A 24,243-nucleotide genomic window follows, 5' to 3' on the forward strand; every position below is an offset into this window, starting at 1 on the left:
AGTCTGTCCACTCTCTCTCTCTCATAGACTTTCAGTTCCGCTGCATATCTTTCCTATAAATACTTCCATGGGCTCTGTTCTTCTGAATTGGCATATGTAATTTCTCTACTCTATTCTCTTCCAATCCAGACCAAACCAATCAACACCCATTCACTGTAAAACTCCAGACTAGCAGAACCAACTTTTTCTATTCTTCATTTCTATTCTATTTCTATTTCTATTCCCTGGAACAACTTTCTTTCATATGAATTTCCCGAAAATTATAAACTACTCAAATTCAACTCTAACATCAACAAAGTACCTTTCATTTGTTTTCTCAGAGACTGCACGTTACGCTAAGTACCACAGGTTCTATTACCTTTCGAGTTTGGAATTTCATAATATGAACAGCTATTTGTAAAAAGTAAATAACTGATGCAAAAAATGAAACAAGAACTCACTACACAATTTTCAATTTGTATGACTTGTGTAGTTATGATGGAGTAGCTAAAAATTTAAATGTCGAACTGCATGTTACGCTAAAATTCCAACCGGGTTAACTATACTATGTTCCATATTCTCTCGAAAAATCTAACATTCTATCACACAAATCTATTTTGTCACCAGTTATTACACTGAATATTACAAATTTCTAACAAAATCATGCAATAAATTCATATACATGTCATATATGTTTTCTTATTACATCATATAAATCAAATTAACGTCAACAAAAAGTACTAGAAGTTTAATAAGCAATATCTTTCCAAACTGTAAACATATTTACTGGTGGTAAGAAGAACATTAAGGACACTTAGGAAATCAGAAATGCTTCTTTTTTTCTTTTTAAAGGTATTAATAACTTGCACGTTTACCATTAAGGTGGAAACTATATATTCCATTTCTAATCTAAGCAGTAGAATACTAAAAAAGCAGTTGTATGCCATTATTACATCATTAATCTATTCGGTTCATTGCAGAAGTATATCGATATAATATTCTGTTATAATGAAAAGAATATAAGATTAGATATTTCTATTCAAAATAATCGATTTACATAAACGATTCATTAGGCATACTAGATATGCTAATGTGCAATAATGCAGTATTTTATTATCTAAGGAATTGGAAAAGAACATTTATTCAGGAAGCATCGGATATAGATATAATGATATTTCGGAGAAAGAAAGAAAAAAGGGTGTGTATAAAACTGAAAGTAACGAATATGTTGGTGGTCGTTTAACGAAATGATCTAATGCAATAATTGTGAAAAATTTCCAATCTATCTTTTGTGTGTACGCTAAATAGTTTTTTTTTTTTTTTTATCCATTTTGGTATACAGTTTTGGAAATATCTGTTGAAGTTGTTCGTATTTTCTGTCGGTAAGCATGCCATCCATCGCAGGCAGTCAGAATATATCCTCATTAATGCTGGTGTATAACAGTATAACCTTGCTGCTTGTACTCTCCCAACTGGTGACTGTAGGGAGCCCAAAGGGAAGTGGCACTACGGGGAGGCACAATTTTTAAGGAGCTCTATATATCTCGTGGTATGTACGCCATATTAAAAAAATAATAATAATCAATTCACACATACCTCCCGGTCCACAACTCTCACCTAGTCCAAATCAACGCACACCGTTGATTTGAACGAACAACCAAACTAATGGAAAAACTCCTCGAAAAAAAAATAAACATGTGAATTTCTTAAAAACTACCTAATGACTTCAGAAAATTGGTGGTCTTCATTTTGATCTCTATGACGTACATTTCCATCTACAATCTGCCAAGATCCATTCGTTTATTCTTCAAGAATCTCAATTATCGGGTCATTCATCTCAGTTCCCTTAATTATTCGTTCAATAATTCCATTCACTTCAAAGACGGTACTTGTGTATACGTACAATCTAATAATCCTTGTCAAAGGAATTTCCCGATTTGGAATCTCCTTTTTTTTTGTTCTCCTTTGGCTTAAACTCTTTTTCCCTATTTTGTCAATTTCATTTGTTGTCTCCACAGTTCTCTCTACTGAACAAACTCGGAAATTTAAAATTTCATTGAAAGTCCATTTTCTCCAGGCTAAACTTCCAAACAGTGAGATAATTTCTTTGGCGACTTTAAAGTTCACAACTCCAGCTAGCTTCAGTTTTCTAATTGCACGGACCCAGATGGTAGGAATGTTGAGATTCTTTCTATTACTAATGGCCTCACACAACTTTGCCCTTTACCTACTAGAATAACAGGCAATCCTAATCACGCACCTAATCTTCTTGATCTTTTCCTCACCATACTTAGTGACCATGAGCGACTTAATTACCAATATTCAGTGGTAGTAAATTTTAAGACATTGATACTCTGTGTCGTGACACCAATTAATAATTAAAAATTAATAATATTTTCTAATTTTACAAATTCCACTGAAACAAGGTCAAAAAATGTCTAAAAATTAGGAAACGTTTTTTTATCGACAGATTTTGGAATATTTTTTCAACAACTTTCAATGATGAATAATTCATTGGGTTATAGAAAATTATGTACAATAAATTCTCTAGTTTATCACGTGGTAACAAACTTAATCTCTCTCTCTCTCTCTCTGTAATATGTTTTTTAAAGAAATCGAGAATCTTTTCACTCTGCTTGTAACTTTTAATAAAAGCAGTTCTTAACTCGGTAAATATTCAACCATTGAGGTTATTACAGAATGTCTGAATAAAGGCCAATGGCACCGTTTAGGAGTTGTTGGAATTTTATTGCCTTGGTTCCTAACCACGAGCATCAGGAGGATAACTTCTTCCTTTATATTTTTTATTAATATTCGTAGATCGTGTTTGTGTTTTATTTTATAAATTTCACACCCTCCGAAACTGAGTTGTTTGGTATAATTAATCAATCCCCTACGCAATGAGTATCATATCTGATCGCGAATGGGATTGATTAATTTTCCTTTCGTATTTCTGTCTGAGAAGGCATCGCGGTGAGGTGAGGCTTCGCTTTTAAAATGTTACTTTGTTTTGACATTTTCTTTAATCCATTTTGCTGATCATATACGAAGATCAATATCCTCTCCGGGAGGACCATAACACTAACAAACTGTCTTCAGACAACTAGTAAAAGGTTAGAAGGCCATTAAATGCAGGTGGCTTCCCAAATATTTCTGATACTCGGAGTAATGATTGAACTTGTTGTACTGACGTAACCAAACAAAAGTCTTTAATTTTTAATAAAATAAAGGACACGGTGAGAGCGAAATCACATTACTGGCAACTTTGGAGCTGGCTCTGATTGTCTAGATGTGAGATAATCGGTGAAAGAAGCCCACAGGTAGCGGCTAACGATTTTGCCCAAAGTGGTCTTAACAGAGGATGCTAGAATTGCACGTTTTAGCCCCTGAGGCACGAAGTGTGCATGATGGAACAACTTGCCTCTTTCTGTTTCTCTTTTTTTGCCTTTTTTTTTTTTTTTTTTTTTTTTTTATTCTCCTTTGATTCTTGACATCCCCATTCAAAAGGAAAGCGCTTTAGGCTTAATACTGCTATTTCCACAAAAAAAAATTTGACAGAACTCTAAAAGCACATTTTTTATTGAATTCGAAAAGGAAAGAAATATATCGTTAGAAATAAAGCTATAAAAATATTTTTTTTCATAAAAGATAGATGTCAATTCAAAAGTATTGGGACTCATACTTTTGGCCGGTTCCGTATAATGATTCGCCTTGATATATGGCAGCTAAACAAAATTTGTTTACCTATTTTTAGCACAATTCTTTGGGTTTCCTTTTTTAGTTTTTCTGCCAAATTTACAAATTAAGAAAGATATTCATAAAGTAAAAAAGGTAATTTTTCCTAAGAACTACCTCTTCCTTCCGTTTATTTAACACTACTTCTGCTTCTTATATGCACCATGGACCAAGAAACAGAAAGGCAACGATCAGTCAAATAACAACCATCCGGTATAATAATGGCAACCAAAGAGCCATTTCAGAGAGTACAACTTTTAGCTGAACAGCGAACCGGGTTCCACTCCTATGAGCAGAAAACAAGATGGTACAATTAGAGTGGGATGAAGAGTACGAACACTGGGCAATGAAGAAACATTGCGTCTGGAAAAACTTCGCGTTTGACGAATCCCGGTTCACGCTGATGGAAGGGGCAGAATACACCAAATCCAATGCAGGTCCATGGACCTATTTTTGCCAGCTGTCAACAGTGTAGGCTAGTGGTGGCGGTTTACTGGAGTGGGGGTGTTTTCGTGGCACACAATGCACCCCTCGGTATTAATGGAGCAACCTCTGGATGCTATAGGTTCACTGGATTTTTTTTTTTTTTATGAAAATTCCAAACACGAAAAGTATTATAACTTAAAGTACTTGGAACCGTGTATGAGATAAAAGCTGAGAAGAAAATTGTCTCCGACCATACGCATTTTTTCATGGCTGCCGTATATCCGTCGATGAATGAGTCCTTCAAAGAGGATAATGCGCCACGCCACAAATGTATAATTATATAGAACTAGTTGCAGGAATATAAGAGAGGGAATTCGGCCTTACTACGGTGGTCTCCCTCAGACACCAAATCTCAAACCAGTTGAGCAAATGAATGGAACGAACTCTTCAGAGTAAAAAAATATCAAATTTGCGACAACTGTGGAAAGAAATTAAGTAAATGTGGACCAGCATCATTGTACCATTGTGGCACAATTTCCACATCTCCTCAGTCCTACAATAATGAATATAGACAGTTCTAAAGATTAAAATGAGGAGGCAGGGCTACTCGCTAAAGCGACCACTCAATGTATTTAGAGGCATAATGACAAATAAATAAATAATATTATTACAAAACACATGTTCAAATTAAGAAATCATTCTAATCTATTATACATTATCGAAACTGTTTTTGGATATCTGTTTGCTCATAGAATTAGCCTCGGATTATAAATGAGGGATATACACTGAGTGATCACTGGATTATGACCACTCCTATGAAAACTGAATGCGACCCGTTGACTAACATGAGGTACGAGAGTGCGGAGTTAGTCGACCTACGTAGCATAGATAAGGTGTCAGTGGTTCAGTAGGCAGTAAAATTCCGAGCGTGATGCGAAGAAGGAAGGATTTATGGGATTTTGATAAAGGACAGATTGTGGGTGCTCGACGATCTGGTGCTTCGATTTCCCAAAAGACTGAACTGGTTGGGGTGTTCGAGAGCCGCCGTAGTTAAAGTGTACCAGGACCGGGGTCAAAATGGGCAAACGACGACCTGACGGCAAACCTGCAAAGGTCAGCGAAAGGTTGATGTTAGAGGTTAGCGCAAGGTCCGACGACTCGTACAGGCGAAGAGCAGCACTGTTGAAAAGTTGACTACCCAATGCAACATGGGCCAACCCTGAACAATATCTGGCATGGCCATGCGTCGCACGCTCTCACGTATGGGCTATACCAGCAGACGACCCCTACGGCATCCTCTCCTAACCAAGGTTCATCGGCGTAAAAGACTCGCTTGTTTTTGTTTGTTATTTGGTTTTTTAGGAGCATTAGCAATTAAGGCCATATTGCTCCGGGGATATGCGGTGGTCATTCCCTAAAACAAGGCCCATTAGCTCAGTCAGTTATAGCGTCGTGCTAATAACGCGAAGGTTATTCCCTGACCTTCCGCATCCTCCGTATTTGGTGGTCACGGGCTCGAATCCCGGTTTAATCAAGAAGCGTGTGCCATGCAATGGTTCGAGCCCGTCACCACCAAATACGGAGGATGCGGAAAGGTCAGGGAATGACCACCGCATATCCCCGGAGTAATATGGCCTTAGTTGCTAATGCTCCTAAAAATTAAAATAACAATAATAAATAGCTACACACCGCTGCTCCTGCCCACTTGGCTACGGAGGCGCCAAAAGACTCGCCTGGCGCAAAGAACATACAAGTTGGGCTTTATAAGACTGGAAGAAGGTGGTCGGATGATTCACATTATTTACTCCACCCCGTGGATGGTTGTGTACGGATTTGGCATCAACAACATGAGGCTATTTATCCATCATGCATGGTATCAAAAGTGCAGGCTGGTGGAGGCGGTTGTATGGTGTGGGACATGTTTTCACTTGCAGGAACTTGGACCCCTGGTACATGTGGAACAACGTATCACTGGTCTCCGCTGTCGTCAACTGCTTGCTGACTGTGTACACCCCGCTGTTACACTTTTTTTCCGAATGGCGATGGTGTCTTCCAAGATGACAATGCGCCGAGCGATCGGGCACTTGTTGGGCAGGAATGGTTTAAAGAACACAGTTCTGATTCCAGCATATCCACTGGCCTCCGAGCTTTCCCCGATATCAATCCCATAGAGCACTATGGAAAGGCATATCAGGCGTCTGGATACACCAATCGCCTCCATACCTGCATTGCTGACCGCATTACACAGAGCTTGGTGGGCCATACCTCCCGAACGCTTCAGACATCTTGTTGAATCAGTGCCACATCGGATAGTTGCTGTACTGAGGGCAAAAGGACAACTTACGAAGTATTAAGTAGACGATCATAATTCAGTGATCACTGAGCGTAAATAAAAAAAGGTATTGCCCCTGCAAACAAAGCGAACTTACAGATTAAAAAAACAAACCACTAAACATAATAGAGCATGGTTTTTCGCCTTTATAACCTACCTCCACGCCTTTTGCGATCCAACTGGATTACAAATCTCACAGAAAATGTTCATTAAATGTATAATTATGGAACTAACATTCAGTATTTATAATACGCGTTCTTAAATACCTTTGAGTACAGTTTAAAAGCCTATTTTTTAACCAAATTAAAGATATGAAGAAATATTACACAGTAGGAATTTAAATATTACCGGGAAGTACACCATGTTAGATCGACTTATCATTATTTTAATAAATTAGAAATTGAAAAACAAATATATTGGAAAACTGTATTTAGGAAAAATATAAGGTAGAATTTGTTTATAGCAGATTTTTTGATTAAAACACCAATAGTTGGTGTATGACAATGGATATTGAAAATGATTATTTAGTTTATAGACAACAGTATAAATTAACTGTTCCTTGTTTATGGGTTCTATTTGTAGAGTGCATCGTAAAGTATTTTTAATTCGTGGTAGCTCATGTTTATTTGGTTTTGAAACAAAGAGCTGTAACATCTTTTGTGCTGGGATGTTTCAATTAATGAAACTCTTTCTTTCAGAGAGTATTCGGTTGTTGTAGGTAATGAAGGCGTCGCTTTCGTCTAGACTGCTTCATTTGCTGAAAAAGCTAAGAAAGAAATAGAAAACAAGCTTTATTGTAATTCAGAGAATATTACAGGTCTCGCAAAGAGCTGCATTTCAGAATTCCTTAAGTTACGTGAGACATTGCGTGACATATTTCGATACATCAGCTCACACATAATACTCACACAAATTGCAAAAAACCGCGTTTACATTTCAAGATACATTTTGTAAATGGCAATTTTAGGGTATACCTGAAAGTCACAAGAAATAGCATATACACATTTTCTATTTTATTCAGCTTTTCCAGAGCAGGACGAAATTCGTCCACGTTAATTAGGGTTGAATTTGAAAGTATCTGCAATTCTGCCCAGACACGATAGCAAGGAGTATATGATGAGAGCGTTGTCGATTAATTCGGCCCTGGAAAGACTGTGCAAGGCTCAAGGGGTAGAATTTTTTTCAGCCTGGTCTGTAGTAGTAGTAGTAGTAGTGGCACTTGATGCAAGAAAGCAAGTGTAGGAGCTTATGCAGCATCAGCCAAAAAAAAAAAAAAAAAAAATCACACCATACCCTCCAAATGCCTGTCCAGTTCCTCCTTAAATTTATTTAACCTATCAACTTCCACAACGACAGATGGAAGTTTGTTCCAGCAATTAACCACCCGCTGGCTAAAGGCAAATTTCCGCACATCTATTCTACATCTATCCTTTCTTAATTTGAACTTATGTCCCCGTAGGTTCGTATTCTGAACAAGTGGGAGGATCCCATCAGAATTCAGCGTGCTCAACCCATTCAAGGCCTTATAGACCTCAATCAGATCACCGCGCAGGTGCCTAGTCTCCAGCCACTGCAATTTGCAGAACTTAAGCCTCTCTTGGTAAGAGGATCCCTTCATTCCCCTCACCAATCGTGTTGCTCTTCTCTGTACACGCTCAAGCAAATCTACATCCTTCCTAAAATGAGGCCTCCAGACCTGTACGCAGTACTCAAGGCGTGGCCTGATCATTGCCTTATACAGAGGGACAATCACCTCCTTTTCCCTGCTAGCAAAATTCCTATATATCATTGACAAAACCCCGTGACCTGCCCTAGCAGCCTGTCTGCATTGCTCAGAAAAAAAAAAAAAAAAATCACACCATACCCTCCAAATGCCTGTCCAGTTCCTCCTTAAATTTATTTAACCTATCAACTTCCACAACGACAGATGGAAGTTTGTTCCAGCAATTAACCACCCGCTGGCTAAAGGCAAATTTCCGCACATCTATTCTACATCTATCCTTTCTTAATTTGAACTTATGTCCCCGTAGGTTCGTATTCTGAACAAGTGGGAGGATCCCATCAGAATTCAGCGTGCTCAACCCATTCAAGGCCTTATAGACCTCAATCAGATCACCGCGCAGGTGCCTAGTCTCCAGCCACTGCAATTTGCAGAACTTAAGCCTCTCTTGGTAAGAGGATCCCTTCATTCCCCTCACCAATCGTGTTGCTCTTCTCTGTACACGCTCAAGCAAATCTACATCCTTCCTAAAATGAGGCCTCCAGACCTGTACGCAGTACTCAAGGCGTGGCCTGACCATTGCCTTATACAGAGGGACAATCACCTCCTTTTCCCTGCTAGCAAAATTCCTATATATCATTGACAAAACCCCGTGACCTGCCCTAGCAGCCTGTCTGCATTGCTCAGAAAACTTCATATCTGCCTGCACAATTATTCCCAGGTCTTTTTCATTTTCTACCACCTTAAGTGTAGTACCACACAGTTGGTACGTTTCTCTGGGGTTACTTCTACCCATATGCAGTACTTTGCATTTGTCAATGTTAAACTTCAGTTGCCACTTCTTAGCCCATCTGCCCAAATTATCTAGATCCTGTTGCAGTAGTACACTGCCATGCCTGTCATTAACAACCCTGCCAACCTTCGTGTCATCTGCAAACTTCGACATTAAGCTTGATATACCTTCATCAATATCATTGATAAATATACAAAACAACAGTGGACCCAACACCCAACACTGTACTTGATAACAGGAGAGACTGCTTCTACAGGGATGGCATACACTTAAATAGAAAGGGTGCAAGAATATTTGTTGATGTTATCGAGGCAGTGTTAGGTGGGTCGGAAAACTACTAGCTTGAGGGGATACGAGGACTAATATATTAACAGTAGCCACTGGCAGAGGTGAAAGTGGTGATTCTTGCATTGCTTCTATTGGAATGAGCAGAGGCCTCGAAAACAAGATGTAGGATATTTCAGAGAGTGTTGGGAGTCATTGCAGTACAAGTAAACACATGTGTTGTGTTAGGGTAGCTAAGAATAGAAACAGGTGTATGTATACTTGCGTGTACACCAATGCTAGGAGTTTAGTAAATAAATTTGATGAATTTGAGATATTGTTGGGATATCAGAGACGTGGTGTCACACAGATATAAGGACTGCAGAACTGAAATTTGGGAAGTACAATGTGTACAGATAAAGGAACCACTAGGTGGCATTGATGTGTGCTGAAGTGGGATTCACTCAAAGAGGTAACTACCATTAAGGGTAAAGGGAAGGGTTTCTGCTTTCGTAAAGGCGACTACGGTGGTCTGAGACAGTTTTTAAATTCTATACGGTGGAACCAACTGATGATGTTACCAACAGCAAATTCAAAGGATAGACAGGATATGAAGGAAGGAGGGGTTATGCTATTAGTTAAGAAACACATAAAATTCAAGGAAGTGCAGCCAGTCGACATCGCTGGACAATGCAGTGTCAAGTCAGTTGAGTGTGACATAAGCATTGGGAGATCAAAATGAGAGTAGGAGTGCGTTATAGGCCTAATGACTCTGATGATTATAATGAGAAACTGGACAGGAAAATAAATTGGGCCAGTAAATCAGAGAGTCTTATAATGGAGGATTTTAATTTCCCAGATATTGACTGGAATTTATGGGTTGGTCACTCACACACTAGCAAGGCTTTTGTGGATTTATTGGATGATTGTTTTCTACATCAGCATGTTCGGGAGGTAACTAGAGGGATTAATACTCTTGATTTGATTATCAGTAGTGATTCTTCATGCATTAAGAATCTGCAGATAAATGAACCACTAGGTGGCAGTGATGACAGTGTGCTGAAGTGGGATTTACTCAAAGAATTAACTACCATTAAGGGTAAAGGGAAGGGTTTTTGCTTTCGTAAAGGCGACTACGGTGGTCTGAGACAGTATTTAAATTCTATACGGTGGAACCAACTGATGATGTTACCAACAGCAAATTCAAAATGGGAAGCATTCAAAGAAATAATCTTGGAAGCTAGTAGGCTTTACATACCAACTAAGAAATATTGTTCAAAGTTTAGGCCTAAATGGAAGCCAGATGAACTAACGAGTTATATGGCAGAAAATAAAAATGCATGGGATACATACAAATTAATAGGTGTCATGGAAGCCTATGATAGATATAAGCTGGTCTGTAACCAAGTCACAAAGGAGATTAGGCAGGCAAAGGCAGATTATGAGAAATTTTTGGCAAAGGATGCAAAGAAAAACAGCAAAGAGTTCTTTACCTATGTAAACTCTAAAAGGAAAGGGATAAATCAGATTGGTCCAATTGATGGTTGAACTGTTGATGATCCTGCTCAGGTGCCTAACAAACTAAATGAGTATTTTGCATCTACATTCTCACATGAGGAGTTATTTAGGGAGGGGAATGCAAGAGATGAAACAAACTCTGGCAGTGAGCCAATTGTCTTCGGATCTTCAATAAACTTAGGATCCACCCTGATAGGTTCTGTGAAGACAAGCCCTACAGGAAGGAAATCCTGAAGAACTGCTACCAGATTATGAAATTATAATACTCACCTGCTCCTGGATAATACAGACTTGTTTTTTTTTTTTTTTTTTTTGTATATTACTGTATATCTTGTATATTATTGTATATTTAATCCTGTAAATGTCTCGGGTCGAGCACGCATGTACTCTTGTTTATTGTGCATGTGTTCCTCGCACCTTAGTCTGTAAATATTCAACCCTTCTGGCACAGAGCCGTACCAAGGTTTCTTGGGAAATAAACTGATTTAATAAATAAATAAATAAATAGATGATTTTGTAATAACTGAGAGGAAAGTGGAGGAGAAATTGTTGAAGATAAACATGAAAAAAGGCACACGGGGTGGATGGGATCTATCCAGTTATATTAAAGGAGGCAGCAAAGGAAGTAAGCAAATCCTTAGACATAATTATGAGAGCGTCTTTGGACTCACAAGAGGTACCCATGGACTGGATATGTGCAAATGTGACCCTAATTCACAAAGAAGAATCAAAGGGCGACACAAGTAACTATAGACATGTTAGTTTAACTTCTATTCCAGGAAAATTAATGGAGCCACTGGTTAAAGAACCATTGCAGGATCATCTACAGAAAAATTCGCTTATAGCTCAGACACAGCATGGGTTTGTTCAGGGGAAGTCTTGCCTGGCCAATCTGATTGGATATTATGTGGTCAAAAAGGATGCAGGGAATAACTTTGATATTATATATTTGATTCTTAGAAAGTCTTTTGATACTATTGTACATGGAAGACTGCTGAACAAATTGGAGCAGTGTGGCATTGGAGGCAAATTTCTGTTATGGATAAAGGGATGGTTGACGGGGAGAAGACAGAGAGTGTTAATCAATGGACACTGCTCATCGTGGACTAATGTTATTAGTGGAGTCCCTCAGGGTTCAGTGTTGGGTCCATTGTTGTTTTCTGTATTTATAAATGATATTGATGATGGTATATCAAGCTTAATGTCCAAGTTTGCAGACGATACACAGGTTGGCCGGGTTGTAAAGTACACAAATGACAGTACGCTGCTGCAACATGATCTAGAAAATTTGAGCAGATGGGCTGAGCGGTGGCAAATGAAGTTTAACATTGCCAAATGTAAAATACAACATATGGGAAGCAGTAACCCCAGAGTAACGTATCAGCTCTATGGTACTACACTGACAGTAGTAGAGAACGAAAAGGACCTGGGGGTAATTTTGCAGGCAGATATGAAGTTTTCTGGGCAGTGCAGACGGTCTGCAAGAGTAGTTCATGGTGTCTTGTCAATGATATACAGAAATTTTTCTAGCAGGGATAAGGAGGTGATTATTCCCTTGTATAAGCCAATGGTCAGGCCACACCTTGAGTACTGTATAAGGTCTAGAGGCCTTCATTTTAAGAAGGATGTAGAGCTGTTGGAACAAGTACAAAGAAGGGCAACAAGATTAGTGAATGGAACAAAGGGTTACTCTTACGAAGAAAGGCTTAAATTTTGCAAATTACAGTGTCTGGAGACTAGGCACCGGCGAGGTGATCTGATAGAGGTGTATAAAGCCTTGAATGGTTTGAGCATGCTCAATGCCGATGGGATTCTTCCTCTTGCTCAGAATAATCGACTGGGAAGGCATAAATTCAAATTGAGGAAATTTACCTTTAGCCAGCGGGTAGTTGGTTGGTTGGTGGAACAGACTTCCATCCCTTGTCCTGGAAGTTGACAGCCTAAATAAATTTAGGGCTGAGCTGGACAGATATTTGGAACGAACGGAGGGGTGAAATGGGAGCGGGTTTTTTTTTTTTTTTTTTTTGGCTGATGCTGCATAAGCTTGCTTTCTTGCATCATATGCCTCTACTAATGCTAACGTTAATTGTCACTTGAATTTTTGCAGATTGTAATATTAGGAAAATACATACAAAGGATGGTTCTTCCAGAAAATATAAGTAGAAAGGATAAATGAGAAAGAGAAACAGGTAGCTCTGTGAGTTTGGAGTTGATATTCAATTGACGTTGACTAATTTCAGCACGGGTTCGGACTTGTTTGAAAGAGAGTGGAGGAATTACAGATGTAAATTCAGAAGAACAGAACCATGTTCTTCATGGGGCAATGAATTAACCCGACTGGCCTCTTTTGCAGGCGAGAAGCTTGTTTCAGCTTTGGGGAGCCACAATCCCAAATGCAGGAACAATATTCCATGGCAAGGCGGATTTCAGATTTGTAATCAGTCAAAAAAAGAAAACCATTTTCTTGGTTGCAGAGGAAAAATATTTGTGATGCACTTTTCAGAGCAATCTTGTTTAGAAATCTCACTCTCATTGAAGATGAACCCAGGTAGGAGTAGCATCTTTTTTTTTTTTTTTTAGAAAAGTAAGACCTTTTGAAGGATCGAAGTTAATTAAATTTTTTTCCCAATTGGAAAATTATTGAAGATCGGTAAGTGGAATTGGTGGTGGATTTTAGAGAAGTTTAAGCTTCTCTAAGAAATGGAGGACATGGTTTCTCACTGGAACGAGTAATGTAATGTGCTATTGTCAACAAATCTATGAATCAGATTTCGAGTCGGCGGAAGAATGCTGTTACAAAAAAAAAAAAAAAAAAAAATTCCAAAAGAAAAATTTTGAGGGTGGAATGCGAAATAAAGTATTTCATCCCTATAAGGATAATTTTACTGACAAGATCTGAGCAAGCATTGGAAATTGAAGATTTAAAACAGTAACCCAGCCAAAGAAAGGAGGAAATCATGCTGCTCATTATATTTCGCGTTCTTGTAATTCCAAAGGAAAGGACATAAGACTGAGAATGCCGTTGCTCCATTGCAAATGGAGTCTCTCTCTTTCTCACGGCATTGTCAGCCTTATTCTCTCTCTCTCTCTCTCGTTGTGAACTCAAGTAACTAGAGAGAACCACTAATATTAAGTGTGTACTTAAGTTTTGCATTTTGAGAGGTCGAAAACTGACTTGAAAAAAATATGTATTACATTTGTAAATTTAATTCTTCTGGTCTGTTTTTTTTTTTTTTTTCTGCTACTCTAAATTAATATATATGGATCAATGTAATGGACAAGAAAGCAGTCCCGATGCGTATTAATTAATTTAAAAAAATCCGTCGCAGTTTGTCAGATAAAGGTGAATGATACCCATTATCAGAAAGCCGGTTTGGTCATCAGTGAAACAATCTCTAATTCACAGCATACCAAAATCAATCAGTCTTCATGAGTCCTAACACCGACATTAGGCTAGTTCAAAGCTATTCGGCCAATTCAAATTGCATATCGTTTATTTAGATAACCGTAATAATCCACCAAAGTCATTGAAATTAGTGCTAAAATTATCCCTCCACTTCAACGAAGATAGAACGTATACTAATCTGGGCCAACAAGGTCGTGATCTAGGGATTGAACTTCCTCCAGACAGGTTTTTGTTAATTTCTGTTTCTAACAAATTTTTTAAAGTATAATTGAAGATCGGATATTCAAATTTACAAAATGGTTACGAATAATACATTAAAGGAAAAACTGGAAAATACACTAAAGGGAAAAAAGATCTTGCAACGGTTACTCAATTTAGGGAGAGGGGGACATTACCGGTGTGGTCTAGAACCCTTAAATTGGATAAACGTTGCTGAACGAAGATACTCCGTTGTAGAACATTTTCGGGGCTAGAACAAGTAACAGGAAAATTACAGAAATAGAACAAGATTATTCCTCTGCGAATTCAAAACAAATAAAAACAGATTATTCCTAAAAATGACTGGAATATTCATTAAATATACACAAAAAGATAAATTTTATCATACCCTCCAAGAGAGAGAGATTATAGAACTACATCTGACACGCATCATGAAGGGGCAGCATTCTTCCCTCGATTCCCACAGTACTCCCTCACTTCTACACCCCGTCCACCAATGACAGCACGGAGATATACCCGGGGTGGGTCAGGGTCCCACGAACCCTTGACCCTTGGTTAGTTAGCCTTTACTACATTACTATTTACGGAGGCGCTGCCATTCCAAGAATTTCCTGTATCTAGTGCAGTAAAGTTGACTTCTAAACTGAATGAACATAAATTCTCTGCTTGCAATGAAAATTAGACTCCAACCTTTGTCAGCAGAGATGAAGACAGATGCTGTGTTCCAAATTTTGACTGACCAATTTTCATATTAGGAATATTATGACGGAATAAACTTTAATTATATAATTAAAGTTTACGTTTTTCATCGTATATACGCTGTAAATCCTCTGGACCATTTCCATAATTTGATAGATGTGAATCGGTGTTTTCCATTGGCGATTATGCTTGTAGGGTCGTCTACAGATTTCGATTTCAGACGCGAAACGATAATGAAGTCCGAAAGTAGATAACATTTAATTTTTCGTGTTTTTTTTTTGGATATTTTACACGAGTATTGACATTTATTAATTGAATCCTTTTCATTAATTGAATTGAAGACTGCAAAACCTCGAACAGCAAATTCACTACCCTTAAGTTTCTCGAATCGAGGACGTAATATACTCTTGTTTATAGTTTCCATTGGAATATTTACAATGCTCGCTAGATGGCAGTTCAGTCCCAAAATGAAATTTGCGTAGCTTATCTGTTGGGATCGTATTTTATGGGTCCTCTTCATTTAAACAGACCAGATTAAGCCATTGTTTCTGAGCTCACCTCCTTCGGCTCGGGCGTAATTTACAACGCTGTTTTATAAAATAACTCGGTAATTATCTGCTGTGCAATTTTTCTCTCTGCAAAGTGTTAACTGATTCCACTAATTAATAGAGATGAAGTTGATAATGTTATTTTCATTGCTTCGCCTAAAATAAAATTTAAAGCAACGTTCACAGGAGAGGAGGCGTCATAATGTTAATTTGTGCCTTTTAGGAGTTTTAAATTCCTCTCTTGCTCCTATTAGGGGCTAAACCTTTGTCGGTGTATGCTGATTTAATTGCTTTTTGATGGTCTTTAATCAATATTAATGGCTTCCACCATTATTTTCGTTTTTTTTTTTTTTTTTTATCTTTTCAGGTCTCATTAGTGAAGTTTGACATTGCCCTGCCTGCCAAATTCCTGTAAATATTAGCAAATTCTCATTACAGCTTCTTTTTTTTTTTTTAATTTAAATATCCTTAAGCAGTGTATTTATTGTTGATTAGAAACTTACGAGATTTTTTTAAAGAAAACAGATTAAGACTAGAAAATGGAGCTAATATACTTCGTAAGTGAACTGCGAGAGGCCACAGCAAAATATCCGAAGTAAAAACAAGATATCTAATCAAAGAGGGCCGGACAGTTAATAAATGTTTCGAGGAGTAGTAATAGGCTTAGAAGAAGTTGGGGGATAATTTTTGAAGAGTTTCTGACGATCTGAAATCTTCATTTATATAAATTTATCTTCTTTATTGTTCGTACATATTAAAGGTCGATAAATGGAAAACAAGAATTTGCATTTTTTTAGCTAATTAGTACGATCGTTGTAATAAAGGCGTTTTAGGACGCTCTAGGCCGTTTTATTCGCTGCTGTTCTGATTCTTTTCTAGATGGTTAATCCAAACTGTGCCCATTATGCGGATAATGTGTATCAATCTGTTGCTATCGATAGACGATTCGATTTTTCTAGTATTGCGGAAGACGCCTTTAAACTCATATCATGGGCATTACTTCTTACTTAAACAAGTTTGGTCTTAAAATAAATTCCGTCAATAAGAGATACATTTATTTTTCTCTTGCACGCAATTCAGTCCCAGTTTCTCTCTCTATTGGAGTCATTAACGGATATGATGTGGTTTCGTTTTTGGCAATGCTTTTTCATTCTAAATTGTTGTTTCTGAAACACATTGCTGCATTTAGGAAGGCTTTATTTGGTCCGTATTGGAACTTGAAATTTGATCTCATACAGGTCATTATTATGGAGATTATCAATAAAGAGATTATTAAATTATATTTTAATTTATATACGAGATATATTGCAAACGACGCCTCTGCTCTGTAGGACTTTATTAGTCCTTCTTCTGTTAGACCTGTTATGGGGGATAAATATGTGTATCAATCTGACCCTATGATGGATTTTTGCTTTAAAGAAGACAGTAAACGTCATTTCTGGTAGAAACAATAGTCTATGTTCCTTCAACTTTTAGCACGAAGAATTCCAAAACGCCAGCTACGTGCCAGTCCTACTTTGGTCGCCGTTTCACAGACTTGAGGAATTGCATACACTACTTCACCAATACTGTTTTTGACCTAAGTTTTTCGCAATCGATTCAAATTTATGTGACCTGAAACCTGAGTAACGAAGTAGTGTCATTTCGTTGTTGATCGCCGATATGGAGGAATAATAATTAGATTTTTTGAAACCCCCTAGTTTTTTAATGGGATTCCATCCAGTATCTGCATGATTCGGCAATTTTTTGTCAATAAGAGAGTTTTGTAATAATAATTACTAATCCTTTACTGTTGAAGAATCGTGAGTGCATGGCCACGCAGTCCTCTCAATGGAAGACTGTCTTCTCCAAGGCTCAAAATTGCAAGACAATCTCGATTAAATGTGAAGATCTTGCATATCGTAATTTTTTGACTCACAGGTACTCAAGAATACTACAAAATAATTTCACGGACTCACTGCTCTTAGGAGAAAACGGACAGAAACGTGGACTTCGGGGAACTGACATGCATCATGACTAGGCCCGCGCACACCTGGCACTTTCTATTCAATAATTTATTGAGAAGTATTCCATCACTTTGGTTCCCCATCCACCACAATCACTGGATTTTCCTTCCATCGAAATCAGTGTATACACTGTGAAGGAATATATATTTTGAAAGAAATCCATCCAAAAAAAGCCGATAAGCTTCATCATCCCAAATATAGATCAGTCCTCGAACTTTCTGATTACACCTCGTATAATCTTTTGTTAATTTTGTGGGATATTTTAATCGTAATGAAATGGACTCAGACGTTGTTTAAAAATCAATTTACTCAATTCGCGAAGTTGATAACATTCTGGGAATGATAAGAAAAAAAAAAAAAAAGTCAGAGCTCAGTTACCATGGTGAAACGAAAACCTTAACAGCATTTTAATTATTGTTGCGAACTTCTGTCTTCTTCAATAAATTTCTAATGAGATGAATTGAAACAACTTAAAGAATGTAATATTATGCCCAAGGTACGAGTAATAAGACTTTCGAAATAGCAATGAAAGTCTCCATTATCAAAGGAAATGCCTCAAATGTTAAAACTTCTAAGATATTCTTTGTGAAAAGTTGTTAAAGAAGCACTTCAGCTCCTGAATTAATTAATAGCGCATGGCTAAAATTAGAGAAAAATTTCCCCCAGGATAACTTATGATCTTTCTGTGTGCACTTTAATGACTCTCTTCCGAGTAAAGGTTTTGCTAAGGTATACTCGTTAATATCTCCCAACAGGTATTAACGAGACTTTACAAAAGGAAAGAAAATAAAGTTAATTAACGAAAAAGTAATGTTGAGTTTTGTAAAAAGCATCCGTGGGACTTATATCTACCTAGCAATTCGTCTACAATGGTCACGATTGGTAACGATTTGGCCATCACGAGTTCAGAATGTGAGAAAGAGAAGCTTGAAGTTACTTTTCTGAAACCTCAGAGAAAGATTAATCTGTTTGAACTGGGGTGATGAAAGACTTATTACCTCCTCATTCCATGAAATAATCAGAGAAATGGTAGAAAAAAATTGGGGAGCGCACAGAAGTGTTGTGCGTAGATCCATTCATCGTCATCGAACGTTACCAACCATTAGTTTATGGAGGTTACAGGCTGACACAGTGCAAAGAATATAAATCTCGTTGACTTTACGGGAGAACTGTAGCACACCAACCAAATATTACGCAATGCAAATCCAAGTGGCTATTTTCCTGGCGCACAACACGGCGTAATTGGTCCCTGGAACCAATACTTGGAAATCTGTTATGGTATATGACGAAACACGGTACACGGTTTTCCAACCTGATAGCTGTGCTTGGGTCAGCGGATGCATGGAGAACGTGGATTCTCAGCAAGAACATTAGTCTTTGTATCTGAAACAATGGATGCCATGCAATACACTAATATTGTAGACAATTCCACTATTCCTACACTGCAGAAGTATGGGGGGAAAGGCGCTTCTCTGTTTGAGCACGGCAATGCACCAGGTACTATTACAGTCCGACCTTAACTACACTGGAGACCTTTGGGATGAAGTGGAATTTCGCCTTTCCAACGTCCCCGCGATCAGTAGCTGAATTGGCTGTTGTGTTGAAGGAGGAATGGACCAACATATCGCTTCTTGGTTCTCAGAAATTGATTCGGAGCCTGAAGACGGGGACACCGTTTAATTATGGTAAAAATAGGCCGGAGTGTTAATAAATAAAAAGTATCAATAAAAAGTTTCTTTGAAAGATGCAGGTTACTTTTCGTACAATGTACATAAACGTTATGATATGAAGTGATGTGGCTTATAAGTCCTGAGTGCGCAAAGACTACCAGTTCAGTTTGAAAGTGGAACAGTCAAACAAGGAAAGAGACATTGATCTCACTGCTCTGCATAAATTCAGTTTGGCACGTAGAGGCATTTAAATACTAGAATTAGGATTACGCATCTTGAAGTGAGTGTATACGCCTAACATGTAATACATCTCGCAATGTTACATTTAAGAATCGAGAAGTTGAAGGAAGGTGTTTACCTTCCAACATTTCTAGAGTGCTCTGCAGAGGATTATTTCAAAGAGGAAGGTTGGGTGATTTTAACTGCGTCCCAGCAATTCCCGGAAATCCTTAGAAGAGGAAGTGCGCTGGCGTTTTTGCTAAAGAACCACTACAGCTCTGCGAAGTAAAATCTTGTTCACTATAAAGATCCCACCTTAAGTCCTAGTACATTTTAGACGTTTACTGAGAAAAGAGACTCGCTGAGACTTTTATTGCTTTCCAGTACAAAAAGTGTAGTAAAAGATTTTCTTCGCCCCACCTAGCGGAACTCTTTGATGTCATTGTCTCCTGCCTTGGTCGATATTAGCTGAAGTGGTTGGCTCTCACACACTCTCTGTGCTGGTATTATGCTGAGTCCCGCGTATCGATTGCAGATAAGTGACAGAAACGGTGTTGGCGCAAATGGAAAGAATCAAGAATGATTTTGAAAACAAAGGTTAAACTTTTTTTTTTTGTTGCTGTTTAGGGAACAAATCCTTTGTTTGCTGTAAAATTGTGAAGTTTTTAACTAAGTCTGACAATATCGAGAGACTTGGCTCGATTCAGTGGATATAATTAAGCAGTCGGTTATTGTTAGACTAATTTCATATCAGTCGGAATCATGATTTTGTGAATGGCTATATTATTAAAATGTGAAAATATAAGGCTTGAAAATACAAGTATAAGGAATATAGACTTGAATAAACACGTCAGATATTCACAGAACAAATAATCGAACAGATAATAACGTATTCTAGAACTAGTGATTAAATATAGATTTCGGATAAAAAAATGAGACTAGAACGGTGGATGCAGTTTGCGTGCTGAAAACAAAGTAGATGGACACAATTAAATTGCAGACCAGTAATCCCTTTAAACCTCATAAGCTGATGTGGTCAGTTTTCAGACATTACCTCTTAAAACTGACTATTTAATAGCTGACCAATCCCTTCCTGGAATTCAGTACGTTTCCAGTGATTTTAAAATGAAAGATTATCAAGAGATAAACAACTGTGGGGAGGAAGAGAGAGTCTAAAGTGTCAGCTTTCTAATATGGCAATCACAGGACAAACCAGATTAGATCTAAGGACAGCTTCTCTACAATTGACACTCTCCCCCATCTTAAAATATGCGGAAGTTTTCATTCAAGATTTCATGTAAGCTGTTACAAAATGCATTTAACTTCATTTCAGTTTCAGGAAGCTTTTTAAATGTTTCCAAAGTGACACTTATATAAAATGCAAAAGTACACTAATAGTACTGGTATTAGTAGCGACAAATGATGCAAGAAAGCAAGCTCATGCGGCATCAACAACAACAACAACAACAACAAAAAAACTCCCATATCATCTCTCCATTCCTCTAACAGTTTATCTAGTTCTTCCTTGAATTTATTCAAGCTACCCTCAAGATGGAAGTATTCAAGGTCTCTAACAATCAACTATCAGCTGGCTAGAAGAAAATTTCCGCACATCTACCCTGCAACAATCCTTCTCCAATTTGAATTTATACTCCACATGTGTGTAATCTGAGCAAGAGGAAGGAGAATTCTATCAGCATTGTGCTTACTCAATCCATTAAAAGTCTTAAACCACCTCAGTCAGATCTCCTTGCAGCAGTGGCGCGCTATCCAACAGACAAAAACGACATCTGCCTAGGGCCCTGATCAGAGGGAGGCCTCAAAACCACTGTTTCAAAAACTCATTGCTGTCTTTTTGGGCCTGGGGATACAAAATCGGTAACTCCCTTGTTCAAAAATATCTTACTCAAGCACAAAGGTTCTTTCTTCTCGCTGTGAATAGAGCTTGTCGAACTGTCTCTACAGCTGCTCTCCAGGTCCTCAGTCATCGACTGTCACTCCAATATGAAGTAATGTTACACTATCTTTTATATTGTAGAAGAAAAAACGTTCCTGCGATTGTAAATGGTATAACATATAACAGACTTGCAAGAAAAGGTAGACATTAAAAGAATGAGAAATGAATGTTGTAGAGCGTGGCAAAATACCTGGTCTACCTCTACTTTGGGTAGGGAGACCTTTAAGTTTTTTCCCGAGGTTGTTGATTACGATAAGAAAATGGACTGGTTCAATCCTGGCTTATACGTTACGTTTTTATATACTGGTCATGGCAGTCTTAACTTTAAATTGTTCTCACTGGGATAAAGTAACACTCCTCTCTGTAGTCGTGGTGCTCAAGAAACTGTTGAGCACCTCGCCTTTCATTGTCTCCTGTACAATGATTTACGACTGGACTTTCAACTTCTCACAAATATATTTGACTGTTCTGAACTGCCAAGATTGGTTAACTGTTCTGAATATTATACTGCCTTCTCCACCTATGCAGAGAAATTGTTTAAACGGAGAAAAAGAATTCTTACTCCTAAGGTTCAGTAAAATGCTAGACTGTTTCTTTTTCTTTTGATTACTCTTACCTGATGTATTGATCAGTCTGCTCGACTCCGAAGCCCAGTATTTATTTATGTATCATCATTGTATATAGTATTTTATGTACCATCATTGTATCTAGTCTTTTTATGTATAATTAATCATTGTACATAACTGTTATAAATTGTACACAATGTATAGATTACTTTCAGCGGCGAATAGGGGAACCCTGGAGCCCGCCAAAAAACTAATAAAATACTTTGCCTTTGTTTTTTAATTATTATTCTTAAGTGATTTTTATTGAAACTGAACTTTCTACCTGCCAATATCAATGAACTTTACTTGAAGATTAATTTGAAAATTGTTTTTTTTCAAAAACGGTTTTATCGATTTTGATGAAAATTTATATTTAGTTCTTATGTTATATAATTGTTTGTTTAGTTGCCACAATAAAATGAAATTGCTCTTTATTAGTTTTTTTCTTTAGATGGGCTCCCAAATTCTATTTTGCCTTGGGCCCCGCGAAGGTATAGATGGGATCCCCAAATTCCATTTTTGCTTTGGGCCTCAAAAAGATATTGATAAGGCCGCCAAATTCCATTTTCCTTCGGCCCCATGAAGGTACTGCGCCACTGCCATGCAGGTGTCTAGTCTCCAGACGCTGCAATTTGAAGAACTGAAGCGTTTTCTGGTAAGAGCACCCTTTTGTTCCCCTCACCAATCTCGTTGCTCTGCTCTGCTCTGCACCCCTATATCGAGGAAAATAATTGCAAAAAACAAAGTTGTTCTTTAAATATATAAATTTCTAAATCAAGAAAAGTTGTTCAATGGTCCATAATATTTTTTTATGGATTTAAATAATTGCATGTGCATAATAATACTGTATTTAATTTTTTTTTATAATTTGTATATTGTGATTTTGTTTGTATTTTGAATCCATAATTATGTGTAAATATTTATGTAATCTGCATAAATATTTAATCCCATACAACGAACGTTTTTGTTGTATGTGATTAGGTAATGGTTAATCAATACCCGCCCGTAATCCTTTACTTGGTAAATAATTTAGTTATCACATTTCAGGCCCATGGTGGTTGGTCCACAATTTAGGTACAATGATATGAATGCCACCGGATGCATGGCAATGCCGATTTTGAGCTCACAGGTCAAGAACCTCTGAACTGTGTACGGACGCATTGAAATATTCTAGTTTTCCAACAGTTTAAGAATTTCATGCAGAGATGGAAGGTTACTGCAGAATTTCTGTGTCTGAGTCAAGCACACGAGGATATTGATTCCAGAGGTCACATGACAGGTAAATTGAAGTACCAGTTCAATGTTGGATAAAACAAAATGCATAATATATGCACTTTCAATGAAAAGTTGTTGCTATTGGGTTTTAGGAGCATTAGTGACTAAGGCCATATTGCTCCGTGTATATTGTCTGTAAATTGCGTGTTCTGTGATCGATTTTCTATTAGCTGTACGAAAAGAACTCGAGTTACCTGTAGAAAAAAACATGCTACACTCGTCTGAGGCAGACTAACTCAGCCACGTTGTGAAAAAAAAAAAAAAAGCCCACAAAAATTCCTCTCGTCATCGAGAAGACTGGAACCGAGGTGTTTTCCAGCCGGTGTGGGGAGGATAGCAATTCTACCAACTGTGCTACCACGAGGGCAATTACAAGTAGCTGGAACAGAATCGGTTGAGAAAAAGACAGAGGGAATATTTGTTCGCCAGATAGCACAAAAAATAAGACACCCATAAAAAACCAAAAGTTACAGATATTGTATGCGTATGGAAGACAGAAGATAATGTGACCGTTTATCTCGTCAGGAGGAGCACTATTAATCATCCCAAGCGCATTTCTATAGTTGAAACGAACAGTGAGGGGAAAATCGCAAAGGCACCATTCATCAGCTGGCTCGAGAGACGGAAAATAATGGAACAAATGGTCTGGGTAGAATAATATGGTGATTTTGCCATGTTGAACTGACCACAACAATCGAAAACCAAAACAAGACGTTCTGGTTCAACCAAAGCATTAAGTGCAATCTTAATGCTTTGGTATTTGGAGACAGGAATCTTAATTCCTGTCTCCACATACCAAAATTGTAGTCGCTGAAGTTACAGGCAATCGGTGGTCATACTCAATATTAAAAGTTTATTCAGCGTCCCCATAA

The sequence above is a fragment of the Mastigoproctus giganteus genome, chromosome 9, assembly GCF_048544385.1.
Source record: "Mastigoproctus giganteus isolate SK-2022 chromosome 9, ASM4854438v1, whole genome shotgun sequence".
Taxonomy (NCBI): Eukaryota; Metazoa; Arthropoda; class Arachnida; order Uropygi; family Thelyphonidae; genus Mastigoproctus; species Mastigoproctus giganteus.